Here is a 13,796-nt window from a genome sequence, read left to right as displayed (position 1 = left end):
GTTCGGCGGGCGCAGTAGAGGGCTCAGAAGGGAAGGAGCGTCAAATGGTTTTTGGGGGGCATGTCACCTTTAGGAAGCCCCTATGGTGCCAGAACAGCAAAAAACCCCACATGGCATACCATTTTGGAAACTAGACCCCTCGGGGAACGTAACAAGTGGTAATGTGAACCTTAATACCCCACAGGTGATTCACGACTTTTGCATATGTAAAAAAAAAAAAAAATTTTTTTACCTAAAATGCTTGGTTTCCCTAAAGTTTTACATTTTTAAAAAGGGTAATAGCAGAAAATACCCCCCAAAATTTGAAGCCCAATTTCTCCCGATTCAGAAAACCCCCCATATGGGGGTGAAAAGTGCTCTGCTGGCGCACTACAGGTCTCAGAAGAGAAGGAGTCACATTTGGCTTTTTGAAGGAAATTTTGCTCTGGGGGCATGCCGCATTTAGGAAGCCCCTATGGTGCCAGGACAGCAAAAAAAAAAACACATGGCATACCATTTTGGAAACTAGACCCCTCGGGGAACGTAACAAGGGGTAAAGTGAACCTTAATACTCTACAGGTGTTTCACGACTTTTGCATATGTAAAAAAAATAAAAAAATTTACCTAAAATGCTTGGTTTCCCCAAAAATTTACATTTATACAAAGGGTTAAAGCAGAAAATACCCCCCAAAATTTTAAGCCCAATTTCTCCTGATTCAGAAAACACCCCATATGGGGGTGAAAAGTGCTCTGTTGGCGCACTACAGGTCTCAGAAGAGAAGGAGTCACATTTGGCTTTTTGGAAGGAAATTTTGCTCTGGGGGCATGCCGCATTTAGGAAGCCCCTATGGTGCCAGGACCGCAAAAAAAAAAAACACATGGCATACCATTTTGGAAACTAGAGCCCTCGGGGAATGTAACAAGGGGTTAAGTGAACCTTAATACCCCACAGGCGTTTCACGACTATTGCATATGTAAAAAAAATAAAAAATTTTTTACCTAAAATGCTTCTTTTCCCAAAAACTTTACATTTTTAAAAAGGGTAAAAGCAGAAAATACCCCCCAAAATTTGAAGCCCAATTTCTCCCGAGTACGGCGATACCCCATATGTGACCCTTAACTGTTGCCTTGAAATACGACAGGGCTCCAAAGTGAGAGCGCCATGCGCATTTGAGGCCTAAATTAGGGATTGCATAGGGGTGGACATTGGGAATCACTGGCGTAGAATACCCCTAACAGGGTGCCTCCAGCTGTTGCAAAACTCCCAGCATGCCTGGACAGTAAACGGCTGTCCGACAATACTGGGAGTTGTTGTTTTGCAACAGCTGGAGGCTCCGTTTTGGAAACCGTGGCGTACCAGACGTTTTTCATTTTTATTGGGAAGGGGAGGGGGGCTGTGTAGGGGTATGTGTATATGTAGTGTTTTTTACTTTTTATTTTATTTTTTGTGGTAGTGTAGTGTAGTGTTTTAGGGTACAGTCGCACAGGCGGGGGGTTCACAGTAGTTTCTCGCTGGCAGTTTGAGCTGTTGCAGAAAATTTGCTGCAGCTCAAACTTGCAGCCCGATACTTACTATAATCCTCCGCCCATGTGAGTGTACCCTGTACATTCACATTGGGGGGGACATCCAGCTGTTGCAAAACTACAACTCCCAGCATGCGCTGACAGACTGTACATGCTGAGAGTTTTAGTTTTGCAACAGCTGTAGGCACACTGGTTATGTATCACAGAGTTTGTGACCTTACTCAGTGTTTCAAAACCAGTGTGCCTCCAGCTGTTGCAAAACTACAACTCCCAGCATGTACGGTGCATGGTGTAAGGTGACTGCTGGGAGTTGTAGTTTGCAACAGCTGGAGGCACACCGGTCGTGAAACACTGAGTTAGGTAAAAAAAAAAACTCTAAGTTTCACAACCAGTGTGCCTTCAGCTGTTGCAAAACTACAACTCTCAGCAGTCACCGACAGCCAACGGGCATGCTGGGAGTTGTAGTTATGCAACCAGCAGATGCACCACTACAACTCCCAGCATGCACTTTAGCTGTTTGTGCAAGCTGGGAGTTGTAGTTATACAACAGCTGAAGGTACACTTTTCCATAGAAAAAATGTGCCTCCAGCTGTTGCAAAACCATAAGTCCCAGCATGCCCATAAGGGAATGCTGGGAGTTGTGGTGGTCTGCCTCCTGCTGTTGCATAACTACAGCTCCCAGCATGCCTTTTTGCATGCTGGGAGCTGTTGCTAAGCAACAGCAGGAGGCTGTAACTCACCTCCTGCTGATGCTCCATCGCAGGCTGTCCCTCGCCGCCGCCATCGCTCCTGGGGCCCCGATCCCAACATTGACGCCGGGGATCGGGGTCCCCAGCACTGGGGGTCGTCTTCCCGCACCCGCTCACGCCCTCCGGAAGAGGGGCGGAGCGGGTGCGGGAGTGACACCCGCAGCAGGCACCCTGATTGGTCGGCCGGTAATCCGGCCGACGAATCAGGGCGATCGTGAGGTGGCACCAGTGCCACCTCACCCCTGCAGGCTCTGGCTGTTCGGGGCCGTCAGAGACGGCCCCGAACAGCCAGTAATTCCGGGTCACCGGGTCACTGGAGACCCGATTGACCCGGAATCGCCGCAGATCGCTGGACTGAATTGTCCAGCGATCTGCGGCGATCCCCGACATGGGGGGGCATAATGACCCCTCTGGGCGATATGCCGGGATGCCTGCTGAACGATTTCAGCAGGCATCCGGCTCCGGTCCCCAACCGGCTAGCGGTGGGGACCGGAATTCCCACGGGCGTATGGATACGCCCTGCGTCCTTAAGGACTCGGGATGCAGGGCGTATCCATACGCCCTGCGTCCTTAAGAGGTTAAGAAATTTTTTTAATATTAAGTTTCCCATTTAGCAGATAGCCCTCATATGTTCCTTTAAATAATGTGTGCTTTTCCCTTTAAAGACATATTATTGTAAGTGCCACATTGTATTGAGTGCTGTAATATTTGGTTTCCTCGGTGCTCGGTGTGCTGACATATACAGCAACATGCAGTGTGGTTGTGGTTAGGGTTGAGAAGTTAGCTGGGAAAAGGCGAGGTTATAGCACCTGTTGGGACAGTACAGAGTGTATGCATGTAATGTTCAAGGGGCCTTTTTTGAGAGTGTGCTTCACATATGGCTGAAAAGCAGCAACCTTTAGGCTAGGTTCACACTGAGGAATCTCCGGGCAGAAAATTTCCACACCGGAGATTCCGTGTGCAGTCGGCGCTGACTGAATCAGTCGATGCTAGGACCGCGGGGACACTGCAGTCTCCAATAGACCGCAATGTGTTCTGCGAGCAACGCCATTCTTCAGGTGGAAATTTTAAAGAAGATTTTCTGTTCACAAATTCCGCTTCTCAAAGCGGAATTGCAGACGGAAATTCCGTAGTGTGAATCTAGCCTTAGATGTGCTGGTAGGCTGCAAGCTGAGGACGAGAAATGTTAAGAGACTGAATGGGATGACCAGAGTCACCACGAGACAAGGTGAGCTGAAGTCAGAGCCAACTTATAACCTGGAGGGCATGAGAAGTGCTGTGCACAAAGGCCTAAATGCTCAGCTGCCAAGAAACCATGTTAGCATTACCAATGCTAATTGATATGAACACCTTACAATCTTAATAGAACTTCATTCACATTTGTTGCCTCAATCTGCCATACAATAAAACAAAAAATAATAATAGAGCTCTTATAGAAGAATTTACAAGATCAATTCTGAACAATATTCAACAGTAAGTATACAGGTTGTTTAACCCCTTAAGGACCAAGCCAATGTTGGCCTTAAAGAGGTACTCCAGTGGAAATTATTTTTTTTTTTTTTTTAAATCAACTGGTGATTAATATGATAGAGGATTTTGGAGACATATTGGGTCTGAGGATTAATTGGGAAAAAGACTATCAGGGACATTTATCATTGTTGCTTTGGTAAGCGAGTTCTGTAGGCATTTTTTTTCTTTCTTTTGGTTTTGCTTATGTGTGGCATATTTATCATACTGTTACAGGGGGTTGATAAATTTGGCTCACATAAGCAAAAAACAATAAATCACTTTTGAATACCATTTTTTTTAGCACACATAAGCAAAAACCATTAAATGACTTCAGAACAACACTTTGTAACACCACCTCCTCTCCTAAGTGACTTTTCTGCTCTAAAATCGCAATTCTGAAAAAAATGTGCCATATATAAATATTTTTTTAACCCCTTTTGGACACAGGTTTTTTTTTATTTTTGCATTAGTTTTTTTTCCCCTCAACTTCTAAAAATCATAAAGATTTCAATTTTCCACCTTACATATAACACCGTGTTTTTTTTTTGCACCACCAATTTTACTTTGTAATGACATTAATAATTTCATCACAAGATCTACTGCGAAACAAAAAAATATATTTGTGGGACAAAATTGGAAAAAAAACACCATTTTGTAACTTTTAGGACCTTCCGTTTCTACCCAGTGCACTTTTCTGTAAAAATGACACATTCTATGTATTCTGTAGGTACATACAAATGAAATGATGTCCAACTTAAGCTTCTTTCACACTGCCGTTGTGACACGGCAGTGTGACGTCCATCGGGCAACTCGGGGAGAGTAGCAGAAGGAAAAATACATCATGCAATGTTTTTTCCTCCTGCTACTCCTGTCAAAAAACAACAGTGCCCGACAGACCCCATAATAGTAAACGGGATCTGTCGGGACTCATTTTTTCTTGTTGGGACCGGTCAAAAATAAACCGTTAAAGGAGTAGTCCGGTGCAGACTACTCAATTTCCATCCTGCCCAGGCTGCAAAAAAATAGAAAATAAACTTTCACTTATCTTCCTGCATCCCCCCGGAGATCCACCAAAGCTGATCAGTCGGCTGGGCAATCTTCTTCCTACTTCCGTGTGGACGAATTGTCACACGGCGCTTCAGCCTATCACCGGCCACAGCGATGTGCCACCTCAGCCGGTGAAAGGCTGAAGGGCCGTGTGACGAGCCGTGCACATGGAAGTAGGAAGAAGACTGCCTGGCCGACCGATCGGCTGCAGAGGAGCTCCTGGGGGATGCAGGAAGGTAAGTGAATGTTTATTTTCTATTTTTTTGCAGCCCAGGCAGGATGGAAAAGGAGTAGTCTGTATTAGACTAATCCTTTAAGGCATAAAAACGGTACATAAAATTCTAAGAATTTATATGAAAATTAGTATGTTTAAAATTGTCCTCTTCTGACCCCTCTAACTTTTATATTTTTACATATACAAGGATATGTGAGGGGTCATTTTTTCATCACAGGGGTTGTTGTTTAGAAACAGCGAGACTCCAGCTGTTGCTAAATTATAACCTATATCTTTCCCAGACAGCCAAAGGCTGTCTGGAAATGATGGGGTTGTATCTTAGCAACAAGTGGAGGCTCCCTGTTAGGAAAAGCTGATTTATGGGCTTTTTTCCCAAGGGAGGGAACTATAAATGTACTAACCAATTTTCTGTGTTTTTTTTCTTATTATTTCTGATCCGTATATGCAGAGGACTTTGGATTCGGTGGACTACGTCGATGCCCAGCGTTTTTTTGTTTAATATTAATAAAATGGTTAACGAGGGATTGTGGGAGAGTGTTTTCTTAAATAAAAGTTTTTAAAAGTTGAACACCGCGTCTAAAACAAAAGTGAAAGCTTCCCGGCTGCTCAGTGGGGCTGTCGGGACCACCGCAGTGAAAATGCGGTGTCCCGATCAGCTATGGATTTGCAGTGAACAGTGTATAAGATCAGTGTGTGCAGTGTTATAGCCCCCTATGGGAGCTATAACACTGCAAAAAAAAAGTGTAAAAAAAAAAAGTTAATAAATGTCATTTAACCCTTTCCCTAACAAAAGTCCAAATCACCCCTCCTTTTCCCATAAAAAAAACCATGTAAATAAAAATAAACATATGTGGTATCACCGCGTGCGTAAATGTCAGAACTATAAAAATGTATAATTAATTAAACCACACGGTCAATGGCGTACGCGGAAAAAAATTCCAAATTCCAAAATAACGTATTTTTGGTAACTTTTTCTATCATGAAAAAATGAATAAAAAGCGATCAAAACATTGGATAAATACAAAAATAGTACCACTAAAAACTTCAGATCACGGCGCAAAAAATAAGCCCTCATACCGCCCCATACGCGGTAAAATAAAAAAAGTTATAGGGGTCAGAAGATGACAATTTTAAACGTTTAAATTTCTCTGCATGTAGTTATGATTTTTTACAGAAGTACGACAAAATCAAACCTATATATGTAGGGTATAATTTAAATTGTATGGACCTACAGAATAAAGATAAGGTGTCATTTTTACCGAAAAATGTACTGCGTAGAAACGGAAGCCCCCAAAAGTTACAAAATGGCGTTTTTTTCTTCAATTTCGTTGCACAATGATTTTTTTTCTGTTTCACCATGGGTAAAATGACTGATGTCACTGCAAAGTAGAATTGGTGGCGCAAAAAATAAGCCATCATATGGATTTTTAGGTGCAAAATTGAAAGGGTTATGATTTTTAAAAGGTGAGGAGGAAAAAACAAAAGTGCAAAAACGGAAAATCCCATGGTCCTTAAGGGGTTAAATTTACTTTACAGGCTTAGTAGTGGAAGCTGCCTTATAGATGGAATTAATTACTCCCCAGCCTTAATAACGCCAGCTGTTACCGCCTAGGCCCAGGAGCACCATTTTTGACACTCTGGTCCTGTTGGTATCAGCTCTTCCCAGCACCTCTATGGCGATGGGTACCGGGGTAATAATTGGGGGTTAGTGCTAGCTGTTTTTGTGGCTAGCGCTAAGCCCCAGTTTAGTAATGAATTCCATCTATAAGACAGCTGCCACTACTAAGCCTGTAAAGTAAATTTAAACAAAAAAAAAAAAACACTTTTTAAAAACTTTTATCTAAAAAAAACACTCCCCCATAAGCCCTTGTTAACCATTTTATTAATATTAAACAAAAAAACGCTGGGCATTGACGTAGTCCACCAAATCAAAAAGTCCTCTGCATACACGTATCAGAAATAATAAGGAAAAAAAAACATGGAAAATTGGTTAGTACATTTATAGTTCTCTCCCTTAGGGAAAAAGCCCAGAAACCAGCTTTTTCTAACAGGGAGCCTCCAGTTGTTGCTAAGCTACAACCCCATCATTTCCAGACAGCCTTTGGTTGTCTGGGAAAGATATACGTTGTAATTTAGCAACAGCTGGAGTCTCGCTGTTTCTAAACAACAACCCCTGTGATGAAAAAATGACTCCTCACATATCCCTGTATATGAAAAAATTAAAAAGTGAGAATGGGTCAGAAGAGGACAATTTTAAACATGCTAATTTTCATATAAATTGTTAGAATTTGATGTGCCTTTTTTGTGCCTTAAAGGAGTAGTCTAATACAGACTACTACTTTATCATCCTGCCCGGGCTGCAAAAAGTTATAAGAGATTTTATTTCGAGAGGAAGTAAACCTAGAATTAAGCTAGAATACATGATGAGAGATGAAAGTCATAGAGGTCTAGCAGTTCCAGACCGGACATATTTTATTGCAGCACAGTTGGCATTCTTGAATAAGTGGAAGAACATCCCAGGCTGTAATAATATTTGGGAAGCACTGGAATGGGGCTGGAAGATACTCAGGGCAAGAAAGGCTCTTCACTAATGAATCTTGCAAAAAAAGATCTAGGATAAGACAAAAAAAAAAAAGGGCATCAATTTGGAAGGCACTAGGATTTACACCACTATTTGGAAATAAAATATATCAAGAGGTAGAGAAATGCAAAAGTGTTAAATTTTGGGCTTGGTATGGTATTAGGTTGGTGGCACAAATGTTCGAACATGGAAAATTGAAATCGTTTCATAGGATATGCACTGAATATAAGGTACCAAAGAGTCAATATTACAGGTATATACAGGTAGATCAAGCGGCACAATCAACTGATAACAAATAAATATTTCACATAGAAGAGGCACCTATAATAAAAGTACTAACAGAGGGAGAGTTGAAAAGGAAAGCAATATCCAGAATATAGAGTGAATAAAGACAATTAGAAAATGTATATATTATATATATTTATATATATGTTTTTGTGGCTAGCGCTAAGCACCGATTTAGTAATGAATTCCCTCTATAAGACAGCTTCCACTACTAAGTCTGTAAAGTAAATTTAAACAAAACAAAAAAAAAAACACTTTTTAAAAACTTTTATTTAAAAAAAACACTTCTCCACAAGGCCTCATTAACCATTTTATTAAATTGTGATAAGATGAGCGGTGGGGGGGGGGGGGGGGGGGGTTAGGAAAGTAGGAAAGGGGAATGTTAACTATTTATTCACCATAGGAACAGAGGAGACTGCACCACTATGCCCAATATGCACAGATAGCTCCAGTCTCGGATTAGGGTAGTAGTAGTAGTGGGGTAAAATACGGGTGCATAGAAGCAGGAACAAATATGTCCAAAATGCAGAGAATGTAGAGATTGAAAATTTCAGCACTCACCTATTAAATGATCCAAAAGCTTTACATCACATCATCTTCATAAAAACAGCTGCCCGTTGAGGGGAGAGGGACAGGGAAACACACTGCAGCCAAAGCTGAGCAAATGAAGATACAAGCCTGTTTCATGGGTTAATCCGCCTTCTCAAGGCATTACTGCATATTAATTATTAACTTTTTTTTTTTTTATATGATTGTTAGATTTAAAATAAAAATAAAAAAAATCAACTGGTGCCAGAAAGTTAAACAGATTTGTAAATGACTTCTATTTAAAAATCTTAATCCTTCCAGTACTTAGCAGCTGCTGTATGCTCTACAGGAAGTTCTTTTCTTTTTGAATTTCTTTTCTGTTTGACCAGAGTGCTCTCTGCTGACACCTCTGCCCATGTCAGGAACTGTACAGAGCAGGAGCATATCCCCTATCCTGCTCTGGACAGTTCCTGAAATGGACAGAGGTGTCAGCAGAGAGCACTGTGGTCAGACAGAAAAGACATTCTAAAAGAAAATAACTTCCTCTGGAACATACAGCAGCTGATAGGTACTGAAAGGATTAAGATTTTTAAATAGAAGTAATTTACAATCTGTTAACTTCCTGGCGCCAGTTGATTTAACCCCTTAAGGACTCAGGGTTTTTCAGTTTTTGCACTTTCGTTTTTTCCTCCTTACCTTTTAAAAATCATAACCCTTTCAATTTTCCACCTAAAAATCCATATTATGGCTTATTTTTTGCGTCGCCAATTCTACTTTGCAGTGACATTAGTCATTTTACCCACACGGCGAAACGGAAAAAAAATCATTGTGCGACAAAATGATACCCTACTTATATAGGTTGGATATTGTCGTACTTCTGGAAAAAATCATAACTACATGCAGAAAAATTTATACGTTTAAAAATTTCATTTTCTGACCCCCATAACTTTTTTATTTTTCCACGTACAGGGCGGTATGAGGACTAATTTTTAGCGCCGTAATCTGAAGTTTTTATCGGTATGATTTTTGTTTTGATCGGACTTTTTGATCACTTTTTATTCATTTTTTAATGGTATAAAAAGTGACCAAAAATGCGCTTTTTTTGACTTTGGAATTTTTTTGCGCGTACGCCATTGACCGTGCGGTTTAATTAATGATATATATTTATAGTTTGGACATTTACGCACGCGGCGATACCACATATGTTTATTTTATTTTTTTTACACTGTTTTATTTTTTTTTATGGGAAAAGGGGGGTGATTCAAACTTTTATTAGGGAAGGGGTTAAATGACCTTTACTAACCCTTTTTTTTTTACTTTTTTTTTTTGCAGTGTTATAGGTCCCATAGTCGGCGCAGGACGTAAATATATTCCTGCGTCGTTAAGGGGTTAAAAAAAATGTTTTCCCCTGGAGTAACTATTTAAAGGGGTACTCCAGTGGAAAACTTTTTTTTAAATCAACTGGTGCCAGAAATGTAAAAAGATTTGTAAATTACTTCTATTAAAAAATCTTAATCCTTCCAGTACTTATTAGCTGCTGAATACTAGAGGAAATTCTTTTCTTTTTGGAAAACAGTGCTCTCTGCTGACATCTCTGTACATTTTAGGAACTGTCCAGAGCAGGAGAGGTTTGCTATGGGGTATTTCTCTTACTCTGGACAGTCCTTAAAATGGACAGAGATGTCAGCAGAGTGCACTGTGCTCGTAATGTCAGCAGAGAGCTCAGTGTTCCAAAAAGAAAATAATTTCCTCTGTAGTATTCAGCATCTAATAAGTACTGGAAGGATTAAGATTTTTTTAATAGAAGTAATTTACAAATCTGTTCAACATTCTGGCACCATTTGATTAAAAAAAAAAAAAAAAACCTTAAGGACCCAGCCATTTTACACCTTAGGACCCGCCCATTTTTTGAACATCTGACCACTGTCACTTTAAACATTAATAACTCTGGAATGCTTTTAGTTATCATTCTGATTCCGAGACTGTTTTTTCGTGACATATTCTACTTTAACATAGTGGTAAAATTTGCATCCTTTCTTGGTGAAAAATCCCCAAATTTTATGAAAAATTTGAAAATTTAGCATTTTTCTAACTTTGAAGCTCTCTGCTTGTAAGGAAAATGGATATTCCAAATATTTTTTTATTTTATTCACATATACAATATGTCTACTTTATGTTTGAATTATAAAAATTGATGTGTTTTTACTTTTGGAAGACACCAGAGGGCTTCAAAGTTCATCAGCAATTTTCCAATTTTTCACAACATTTTAAAAACTCACTATTTTTCAGTAACCAGTTCAGGTTTGAAGTGGATTTGAAGGGTCTTCATATTAGAAATACCCCATAAAAGACCCCATTATAAAAATTGCACCCCCAAAGTATTCAAAATGACATTCAGTCAGCATTTTAACCCTTTAGGTGTTTCACAGGAATAGCAGCAAAGTGAAGGAGAAAATTCACAATCTTAATTTTTTACACTCGCATTTTCTTGAAGACCCAATTTTTGAATTTTTACAAGGGGTAAAAGGAGAAAATTTATAATTGTATTTGTAGCCCAATTTCTCTCGAGTAAGCACATACCTCATATGTCTATGTAAAGTGTTCGGCGGGCGCAGTAGAGGGCTCAGAAGCGAAGGAGCGACAAGGGGATTTTGGAGAGTAAGTTTTTCAGAAATGGTTTTTGGGGGGCATGTTGCATTTAGGAAGCCCCTATGGTGCCAGGACAGCAAAAAACACATGGCATACCATTTTGGAAACTAGTCCCCTTGAGGAACGTAACAAGGAATTAAGTGAGCCTTAATACCCCACAGGGGTTTCATGACTTTTGCATATGTAAAAAAATATATATATTTTTCCCAAAAATGTGTTTCCCCCCAAATTTCACATTTTTGCAAGGGTTAATAGCAGAAAATACCCCCCAAAATTTGTAACCCCATCTCTTCTGAGTATGGAGGTACCCCATAAGTTGACCTGAAGTGCACTAAGGGCGAACTACAATGCTCAGAAGAGAAGGAGTCATGTTTGGCTTTTTGAGAGCAAATTTTGCTCGGTTGCATGTCGCATTTAGGAAGCCCCTATGGTGCCAGGACAGCAAAAAAAAAAACCACATGGCATACCATTTTGGAAACTAGACCCCTTGAGGAACGTAACAAGGAATTAAGTGAGCCTTAATACCCCACAGGGGTTTCACGACTTTTGCATACGTAAAAAAAAAAAAAAAAATCACAAAAATGTGTGTTTCCCCCCCAAATTTCACATTCATGCAAGGGTTAATAGCAGAAAATACCACCAAAATTTGTAACCCCATCTCTTCTGAGTATGGAGGTACCCCATAAGTTGACCTGAAGTGCACTACGGGCGAACTACAATGCTCAGAAGAGAAGGAGTCATGTTTGGCTTTTTGAGAGCAAATTTTGCTCGGGGGGCATGTCGCATTTAGGAAGCCCCTATGGTGCCAGGACAGCAAAATAACCTCCACATGGCATACCATTTTGGAAACTAGACCCCTTGAGGAACGTAACAAGGGGCACAGTGAGCATTTACCCCCACTGGTGTCTGTCAGATCTTTGGAACAGTGGGCTGTAAAAAATTTTTAATTTGCACAGCCCATTTTTCCAACGATCTGTCAGACACCAGTGGGGTGTAAATTCTCAATGCACCCCTCATTACATTCCGTGAGGGGTGAAGTTTCCAAAATGGGGTCACATGTGTTTTTTTTTTTTTTTTTTTTGCGTTTGTCAAAACCGCTGTAACAATCAGCCACCCCTGTGCAAATCACCTCAAATGTACATGGTGCACTCTCCCTTCTGGGCCTTGTTGTGCGCCCCCAGAGCACTTTGCGCCCACATATGGGGTATCTCCGTAGTCAGGAGAAACTGAATTACAAATTTTGGGGGGCATTTTTCCCTTTTACCTCTTGTCAAAATGAAAAGTATAGGGCAACACCAGCATGTTAGTGTAAAAAAATTTTTTTTTACACTAACATGCTGGTGTAGACCCCAACTTCCCCTTTTCATAAGGGGTGAAAGGAGAAAAAGCTGCGAGTTTGAGCTGCCGCGCAAAATTTGCTGCATCGCAAACTTGCCGCCTGATACTCACTGTAATCCCCCAGCCCATATGAATGTACCCTGCACATTCACAGGGGGGGGGGGGAACCTCCAGCTGTTGCAAAACTACAACTCCCAGCATGCACGGTCTATCAGTGCATGCTGGTAGTTATAGTTTTGCAACAGCTGGAGGCACACGGGTTGGGAAACACTGAGTTAGGAAACGGACAATGTTTCCCAACCAGTGTGCCTCCAGTTGTTGCAAAACCACAACTCCCAGCATGCCCAGGCAGCCGAAGGGCATATTGGGAGTAGTGGTTACGCAACAGCTGGAGAACAGTTTGGGGACCACTGTGTAGTGGTGTCCAAGCTGTAGCCCTCCAGATGTTGCAAAACTACAACTCCCAGTATGCCAAAACTGTCCAGGCATGCTGGGAGTTGTAGTTCTGCAACATTTGAAGGGCCAGATGTTACAGAACTACAACTCCCAGCATGCCTGGACAGTAAGGGCATGCTGAGGATGTGTAGTTTTGCAACATCCTGAAGGGCACAGTGGTCTCCAAACTGTGGACCTCCAGATGTTGCAAAAGCCAAGGGCTGTCTGGGCATGCTGGGAGTTGTAGTATACAGGGTCCCATTACAGCAATGCATGTCGGTTAACGGCGACGTGCATTGCTGTAAAGGGCCCGACCGCGGCTGAAGAAGAACTCACCTGTCACTGCCGCCACTGTCTTCATCGCCAGGATCCGTGTCTTCAGGGACGAGGTAAGCACTCCTCCGTCCCCCGCCGCGTCCTCCGGTCTTCCTCACATCCTATCCGGACATCCAGGGGCCGGGCAGGGCGGGAGGAAGTAACCCCCCCCCCTGCGATTGGTCGGTTAACTAACCGACGGATCGCAGGGGATAGGAGGAGGTGGCAGGCTTGCCACCTCGCTCCTATACTTTAGCCAGGATCATGCGAAATTACCGGGCGGTCGGGTCTCAGAGACCTGATCAGCCCGGTATCGCCGCAGATCGCAGGGGCGATTTGCAGCAATCGCCGACATGGGGGGCCTACATGGCCCCCCTCGGCGTTTGCCCTGGATGCCTGCTGAAGCATTTCAGCAGGCATCCGCTTCTGATCTCTGCCCGGGGCGCGGCAGAGACCGGAGAAACACCAGGACGTACTAGTACGTCCTGGGTCCTTAAAGCCCAGGGTGCCAGGATGTTCTAGTACGTCTGGGTCCTTAAGGGGTTAAGGACCCTTGACGTATGCGTACTTCATGACACCCTGGTACTTAAGGACTCATGACGTACACGTATGTCATGTAGAA

The 13,796-nt window shown here is 41.9% G+C and overlaps 1 protein-coding gene across 5 annotated transcripts in view; it reads right to left on the bottom strand.

Moving 5' to 3' along the window:
* Positions 1-13,796, bottom strand: part of LOC130291604 (ras-related GTP-binding protein A) — a 1,042,086-nt gene that overhangs the window by 405,468 nt on the left and 622,822 nt on the right. The window lies entirely within an intron of this gene.

This window comes from Hyla sarda, chromosome 9 (genome assembly GCF_029499605.1).
Source record: "Hyla sarda isolate aHylSar1 chromosome 9, aHylSar1.hap1, whole genome shotgun sequence".
Taxonomy (NCBI): Eukaryota; Metazoa; Chordata; class Amphibia; order Anura; family Hylidae; genus Hyla; species Hyla sarda.
Note: the sequence above shows the minus strand (reverse complement) of the source record. Positions and strands in the feature narration are given on the sequence as shown.